Here is an 8,643-nt window from a genome sequence, read left to right as displayed (position 1 = left end):
TACATCTTCCTTCAAGAATTTGATTAGAACACCATCTAGCAATATGTCTAAACTGACAAGGAGTCTTGATCTAAAATTCAACATTTTTGTTTTGGTCAGTTTTGCCTCCACTGACTTGTCAGTCCCCTCTTGCTTTTGTTTTCCCATCATTCACTTGAGGATCAGTAAGATGGTCCATCAGTCAGAGAACCAGGTATGGTTTGAGGCTTTTTCCTTATGCAGTCTTAATCCCAATGTGTACTCAAAGTGTCACAGAGGAGAGATGCAATGGGCTGAGTGTGAAGGACATCCTCAAGTAGACCTGCTCCCCTCCCCAAAACACAGAAGGTCATTTCCGTGGCCTCCATCATGGAGATTACACTTACCAAGCCCACATTTACCCAATATGCTCCCATGTGTGCACTACCCATGGGTCATGTCCCTTCACTGCCCCCTCCATGTCAAGCTCCTCTACTGCTGGGCCACTAATCCAATCCCAGTTGCCAGGTTAACCTTCAGGGCTCCATTCCTCTGTGCAGCATAGCCAGGTTACAGTCAAAATGTTGGTTAAAGCTGTGGTAAGCAAGTGTAGGACATTGGGTTCAGTGTCATTCTTGTCATAGTTTCTCTTCCAGCAGATTATATGACTTTAGTGGTAACCCATGATTATGTGTAGCACAAGAAACTCTCTTCAAAGGTTTTATATTTTATTGCACAATTTCATTGCTTGACCACTCCTTTGGTGTTGTACTGTCACTCGTGCTGGTTTTCTTGCTGAAGTTATCCTTTACATCAAATACAAGCAATGAGTCTGTTGGTGTAGACTTCATGACTGCACTATATTCAATATGAAGTATATCAGATGATTTATGTACACTCTCAGCTTGACATGGGGATGCCTCTTTACCTTTGGGTTCTATACTGTTTGTTGTATAACCACACTCATCTTCAATTCAGCTATTGTGAGGAGTTTTAGCTTTGAGTGCTTCCACTATTTTGTATACTAGTCATCTCTCTCAACCTTCAGAGAGTCAGCAAGAGTCCCTTCCTTCTGGTGGGAGAAATTATTGACCTTTTGCCAGGTTCTTGTATTAGCGTAGCATAGCAAGCAAGAGTTGACAGACATTGTTTTAATTTGCTGCTTCTTTCAAAGCTTTTCTTTTGATTTTATTTTCACACTCCATATTTTTATACTTAGTGCTTAGCCTGAGAATAGTACCACACTGTTCATTCATTCAGTTTTGTAACACAACTTTCTCTTTTCTTCCTGCAGTATATTAAAAAGGTTTTCATTCTTTTGGCATTTTTGCTCCATCCCCTGGATGTGTTGATTTCATGCACTCAAGTCACTGTTACTGCATTCATCTCTGTATTTATTTACACAGTTACTTGTTGATTAATGCCATCTGTATAATTTATGTGCTCACAGTCCTCTTGTCCAATTATTAAATTATCACATACAATAGAGATAATCTTACATTTATATAAATGAAAATAAAGCATCCTGATACAATTCTAGTTGCAAACATTATACATTACAAGCCACGTTGACACAGTTGTAGTTGCAAACATTATACATCACTTATAATTTATCCAGTCATTGTCGGTCAAACATTACATAGCTCATTCAAATCCTGCCTTCTTTTAAACTTCGCTTCTCCTCTGCATTTATTGTTCCCACAATTCATATTCTTCTAATATTTTGTACTAACCTTTTCTAAACATCCCATTTCCAGTTGTTTTATCTCTGTTACTATATTCACTACTTCTACTAAAGTTAATTTAGACATTGATTTCCATTTTCTAGTAAATGCTTTTTTGGCATTCAACATAATTAGACTCAGCAAAGCCTTACTATATCTACGAAATTCCAATTCTGTATCACAGCTCAAAGAATAATTTCCTTAGTTACACCAATTTGCTCACCCAGTATCTCTGACAGAGCAGTCTTCATGGAATCTTTAAAGTCTGCCAACTCATTACACTCCCAGAAAATATGTTCCCAATTTCCTCTTTCTTCCCCATTACATCCCCAACATTTGCTGTCCACCTGAGGAAAAATTCTTTGGAGTCAATTTAGGGTATAAAAATACTGATGTAAACACTTCTAAGCAAATATCAAATCATCTAGATTTTGTTGGATATTTGGGAGACATACATATACTCCCCATTGTTTATTTGTGAAGTGCTTATCCAATCTCTCCTCCTAATAATTTCTAACCTCCTTTGATTGTTTTTTATAGTTCTCATGCAATATTTTGTATGCTCTACTAATAATTCCATTTTCAACAGCAGCTTCCTATATTCTACTGAAAACTCTACCGGTGTTGGTCTTCCACTTAGACTCCCCCTATATTTCTTTATCTTTGCCTATACTCTGATATCAGTCTTTGAAAGGGAAGGCAATCCTTAGCCTGCAGTTCAAATAAATTATTGACCTCATCCCATTCTATTACCTTTTTCTTAATTATCTGCTCTCAATACCTTCGTTCTTTCACCAGTTTTCTCCAATAAATTCTATCCCCTCTTGCCTATTGTCTGTATTCCTAATTACAATCATCCCTATTGGCAGAATCTCCTTTCTCCATTCCCATTTTAGCTAAGTTCTTAGAATAATATCTGGTGCTTTATGAATATAATATTCTGTATGTTTTTTTTTCTTATTTTCCTTAAGGATCTGCATTCAAAATCCCAGTCTCATCATCACCCCGTTCCACTTTGAATTACAGGTTTCTGCTTGTGCTATGTATAGGAGCCTTAACTGTGTACCTCTGAAATACCCCTTCAAATTGGGTAGTCCCAAACCGCCTTGTTCCACTGGAAGAAATCAGCTTATCCCACTTAACTCTTGCTGTCTTCCCCTCCCACATAAAATCCTTCAGCTCTTTATTAATTGCTATCTACAACTTCTCCTCTGGTTGATAAAAATATGCCTGACCTGTGTATAAAACTAAAGGGACTAAAAACATTTTAACTGCTTGTATCTTGCTATCCATATCCATAGAACAGAGCTTCTAATTTCTCATTTTTTGTATTAGCTTTTGTTTAGTCTCTTCCCACATATCCTTAGCTACCAAATCAGAATCCTTTTAATCCATACTCCTAAGTACGTAATTTTATCATGTATCCATAAATATGGATATTGTTTTGCAGGTAATAATTTACAGCTATTACCTTTATTTTAGCTTCGTTAATTTTGTATCCTGAAAAGATATGAAACTACTTCAAGATGTTCCACAACAGTGAAATGCCCTTTTCTGGTTTTATAATGTATAAAATAATATCATCTGCAAATAGAGCCAGCTTTTCTTGACTACTATACGAATTATATCCTTGAATTCCAGAGTCCCCTATTTTCTTTACCAATGGTTCTAAATACATTGAAAATAACAAAGGGGAAAGAGGACACCCCTGCCTGGTTCCTCTGCTCAAACAGAAATTATCAGAGAGGAACCCACCCACTTTAATTTTCACCTCCAATCCCTCATATTGCCTCCTAATCAACCTTATAATTTTATCAGGGAATGCAAATGCTTCCATTGCCCTGCTCATAAACTCCCAGCTTACCCTGTCAAATGCTTTCTGTGCATCAAGACCTACCAACAACAGTGGTATTTTCTTACATTCAACTTCCCTCTGGATCAATGTTCTGTTAATGTTGTCAAATGTTTGCTTCCCCTCCACAAAACCACACTGATCCATATCTATCAATTTTAGGCATCAACTTTGCTATTTTGTAGCCATTATAGACATAAACACTTTATAGTCATGGTTTAGGATTGAATTGGGCCTGTCTGAAGCTGGATCTGATGAATCTTTACCTTCTTTATGTATTACAGTCACCACTGCTTTCTTCCAGAATTTGGTGCTTCTCCTCTTAAAATATAGTTAACCAAAACATTTTGGATCTTTGTTTTCCCTCCAAGCTTCCAAAATTTCAAAGGAATACCATCAATTCCTGGGAACTTTCCTGGGGCTTGGTTATAAATCACCATTTTTGTCTAATCTTTTCCTATTCTACATGTTAGTAATTTAGCTCCATCTACCTCTAACCTTGGCATATTTAATTCTTACATTTAACTTCTTCTTGATCTCCAAATTTCTCTGCTTTACACATACTTTCATAAAATTTCCAAAATATTTTTAGTACTTTTAGAGGATCTCCTGCTAATGTCCTTGTTATACAGTCCCTAAGCTTGGCAACAACCCTTTCTACTTTCTGTTACCGGAGTCATTGCACTAAAAGGTTTTGTGCTCTGGTGTTATCAAAAAACAGTTACTTAACAGCAGTCTTTCTAATCACATGCATATTTTTGAGGTAATCCTTTATTTTCTACTTGGCATTCTGCAATTGCTCCTCTTCTTGTTCTGTGAGATTCCCCCTATTCTGCAATACTTTATCATTTGTCAGTCCCCCTAAATAATTACTTCTTAACCATATCTTTCATTTCCAGCCTATTTTTAAACCCCACTTTAATTTTATCCCACTCCCTAGCTATAGTTTCAGAAAAAAATTCTACCTTCTCTAATAACTCCCAAAGAATTGCGACTACTCACTCCTTAAATGCCTCTCTTTTCAACAAATAAGTGGGAAAGTGGCAGTGTCTCATTTTTTTCATTACTCTGAATTTTTATTTTAGTTATTATTGGTGCGTGATCTGATACAGTTATAGGATGCATATCAAAACTTTCAATTAACTGCACATGTCCCTGTGAAACGTAAGTTCTGCCTAGCCTAGTTTTTTTATCTTTGGGAATAATGTATAAATTCACATCTTCCATGCCAAATATTTTCATAAATGTCTTCAAAAAAATCTATCCTCCTTTGTTATATTTTCCCTTCTGGGCCCCTCAGGCACATCTTCACTACAGCAAATCAAATTCCAGTCCCCACCTATAAGTAATATTTCTTCCCGAAAACCGATTATTTCTCAAGCTCCATTCTAGCAGATTTAGGTGGAATACAAACACATGCAAGTATAATCCTTGCCAGTAGCCCCTTAATACTACAAATCTACCATTATTATTTTTTTTCCATTTTCTATCGCTACTGGAGATCCTCTTGCAATTAATATAAGTACTCCTCTTTTTCTTTGTCCCAGGTATGCTGCTGAATAACCACCCAGAAAATCTTTCTTTATCAAATTCACATATTCAGTTCTTTCCAAATATGCCTCTTGTAGCATAGCTATTCGGACTCTCCTTTTTATTATAGTTCACTACTCTTTCTTTTTTGTATATATTTGTGAGACCATTAATATTTAAAGATAATATAAAAAAGTGTCATGCTGAAAAGTTATTATTCCCACCTTTTATTTGTAACAGCTTTTTTGTTAAATAATTTGTTGCAGCTTTTGTGTTACATGCACACACTGGCAGGTTGATGCGTTATACAGTTGTTTCTTGTCAAATCCATTTGAGCATGTGTCACATCTTACAAAACATTTTGTTTTATTGAATGCACTCAACCCCACAGATACACCCCTAAAACTTATTAACTTAATACTAGCACAGAAAACTATGTACATCTTCAAATATTTAAGATTTACCCTCCTAATAGGAACAACAGTCTCAAACTGACAGCCAGACTCACAAACTTGGGTTAACCTAACAGAAAAAGGTTATCCATGCTATGATGCATGATGCAGCGTGTGCTAAGTGCTGTCTGATTTTTTTCCCCTTATCTTTATTGGTCTTCCAGAATGGGAAAACACTTGAATGCTTTCAGAAAACATTATCTCCTAGCCAATGAAAGAAAGAAGCATTCTGTTTTTATTACTCTATCAGATTGCCTCCATGGAGACATGAGAAACAGATGCAGAGTTGCTTCTACAAATATTTATTTGTTTGCTAGAGGGAATCTTTATTATATTCAATGTTGTTTTTTGATTTGCTTTCTCTTAAAACTTGTTACTAGAACAAACCAAAGGCCTTAATTCAGTCATTCCCTATGCAAAAATGAGAAAAAGCACATCAATTTTTCTTGACCATACTTTTCTTCTTTTTTTTTTACATTTCACTGACTACCTTTCTTAAAACCGAAGAAAGAGAAAAGGGAAAAACAGGGGCACTTGTTTACTTTAGTATCACCATTACACTTGCAAATAACTGAGAAAAAATATGTTGTAGCATGCAGATATCATGCACTATAAAAACACTACTGTTAAGAATAAAATTTTGTTTTATGTACAGTTAACTCTCTCCCTCCTTTTCCCCTCTCCTAAATCTTCCTCCAAACATTAATGACATGAAGTAGGGCATATACTTTAGAGTCCCCTACAAGTTTAACAAAGTCAAAAAAGTTCAACCTTTCCAGGTTTTCTTGTTCTGTCATGTTTCCCAAATATAATTAATGCTTTGTAATCCCATGTTTATTTATCAGTTTGAGTTGCTGGCTTTATTCTTGTTCATCTCCAACTCCCAAATCCAGTTTCGGCTTCATTTCCAATGTACTCTCTGTTCTTCTACTCAACTGTTGTACTTCCAACATTTTCCATTGAAACACTGGAAAAAAACTAGTTTATCTGCATTCTTTATTACCAGAAGAACAAGAAACAGAATCTTCTTCTTTCACAGCTCACTTTTTATTGGACAAAATTTTGTATTTTCTCCTTAGCATGATCTGCATCAAAATGATTTTGTCACTCCAGGAAAGAATATTCTGAAGATAGCTGGGTATAGCAGTTTGAATCTCATGCCTGCTTCTCGTCATTCCCTGATTAAATAAATTTACTACTTCTGCCTGGTGTACAATGAGTAATCATTTTCCACACACATTCTACTTTCTCCCACTTTTAGTACTTTGTCCTTCTGCCACAATTTTGTCAAAATCAATTCCTTCTCCTGGTAGGATTGCATCTTTACTATTAAAAATATTGGTTGCTTACTCATGGCCAAGTTTGGAGGATACACACAATGCACACTTTCAATTAGCAACTCCTGCTGTGGAATACTAGTCCAGTTGCTTATTTGTGCTTTCATAAAAAGTAATATAGTATGTTCCTTCCAGCTTCTCTGGTACAGCAGAAAATCTAAGGTTTTCCCTATATGCTCTGTCCTCTGATTCTATTATTTTTGAAACATCTCTTCTCGAGCAGTCTCATATTCAGCCAGCCTTTTCAACATTTCAACCACTCATTTTTGCAGTTTTATCACCTCTTCTGAATATATTCTTCTATTATTTTCTAGCCTTTTGTTATTGGCGTTGATATACTGCATCACAGTTTCATTTATTTTAATCAGCTCTGACTTATTTTTTTCCTCTAGGTTACCAAAAGTCCTGTCTGGAGCTTACACTGCTTTTTTGCTGAACAGCTGCAGAATTCTTCCTAGTCAGTGTTTTTCCTCACCTTTTGTAACCTCTCAGGTTCTCAGAGTTTCTTTCTTCCTGGCATCCAGGCAGCTCGCTTACCAGCTAGTTACTGAAATGTACCCAAAATATGTTAGTTTACTGTTCATCTCTTCTGAGTTTCTGTTTTCACACTGGGAGAGCTGAAATTAAGCTGTTATTCAATGTGCAGCCATCTTGTTCTTGTCTAGAGTTCTTGACTTTATTTTCAGTCTCTTGGAGCTGTGCTTTTACCAACTCATTCTCGGCTTACACATTCTGATATTTTGCTTTTAAGTCAAGCAGGGAGTTATGAATCTTTTCTAGCTCTTGCCACAATTTTTCCTTTTCACTTTTATAAACTCTCGATATCACTCTGGGCCTGAAATAGATTTCTCTTTTGTCTTTGAAGTTCCCATACTGGGTCATTTGACACCTTTTCTTTTTGGTTTATGATGAGATTTGATATGGTACCTTTAGAGTTACACTTGTATTTTACTGTTCCCACTTGAGAAGTCAACCATTTATTTCTTTTTGTCTTTCATTCTTTGGTTATTCTGCTAGTTGGTTAAGGTCATCCATCCATTAATACCATTGCTATCAAAAGTTCTCTCTGCTTAAAAACAGTAACTTCTGGCTATTTTGGTATGTCTACTTCCTCACTTTGTGCCCCAACATCATGATCAATTTATTTTCACTTGTTTCTGGTCATCCTTATATTGCACAAATATATTTCCTAAAACAATGTCATCTATAGTCTTTTCTACAGCTTTTATTTTCTCAACAGAACATTAAAAAAGACAAGTTGTACTCTTAAGCATTATCCATCCCATCGCTCTTATTCAACATTTACAGACAGTGTTATTGTTTTTAACTAATGTTTCATTTTTCAAAGTTGCAGCACTAGATTACAAAACATTAATTATCTCCTATCAGCATTCATATTACGCAGCACCACAACACTATCTGTGACTAGAAGTGGTTGGCAAGCACCATTTTTATGAACTCATGTTAATACATCTCAGCACACCCTAACATTTATTCACCATCCATGAAAGCACTGATACTGTTTAGCTTATTACATCTTCTCACATTTTCAATACAAGCAACGCACAATCATTACCAGGTTTGCACAAAATTTTCTCAACACGTTATGCAACTTAACACAATACTTTTTACTCTATAAAGATTTACTTTTTGAATCAACACTTCTTTTTTGCTTTACACAGCAATGAAGCCCCCTTTTCACTGTCAGATGGTATTAACTTTTCATAAAAACAAAACAACACCTTTGTCTTGCTTTACATAACAGTGAGTATTCTGTCTTTGTCAATGGG

Source organism: Protopterus annectens, chromosome 2.part0, assembly GCF_019279795.1.
Source record: "Protopterus annectens isolate FY-2018-M chromosome 2.part0, PAN1.0, whole genome shotgun sequence".
In the NCBI taxonomy this organism is placed as follows: Eukaryota; Metazoa; Chordata; order Ceratodontiformes; family Protopteridae; genus Protopterus; species Protopterus annectens.
This window is presented reverse-complemented; position numbering follows the sequence as displayed.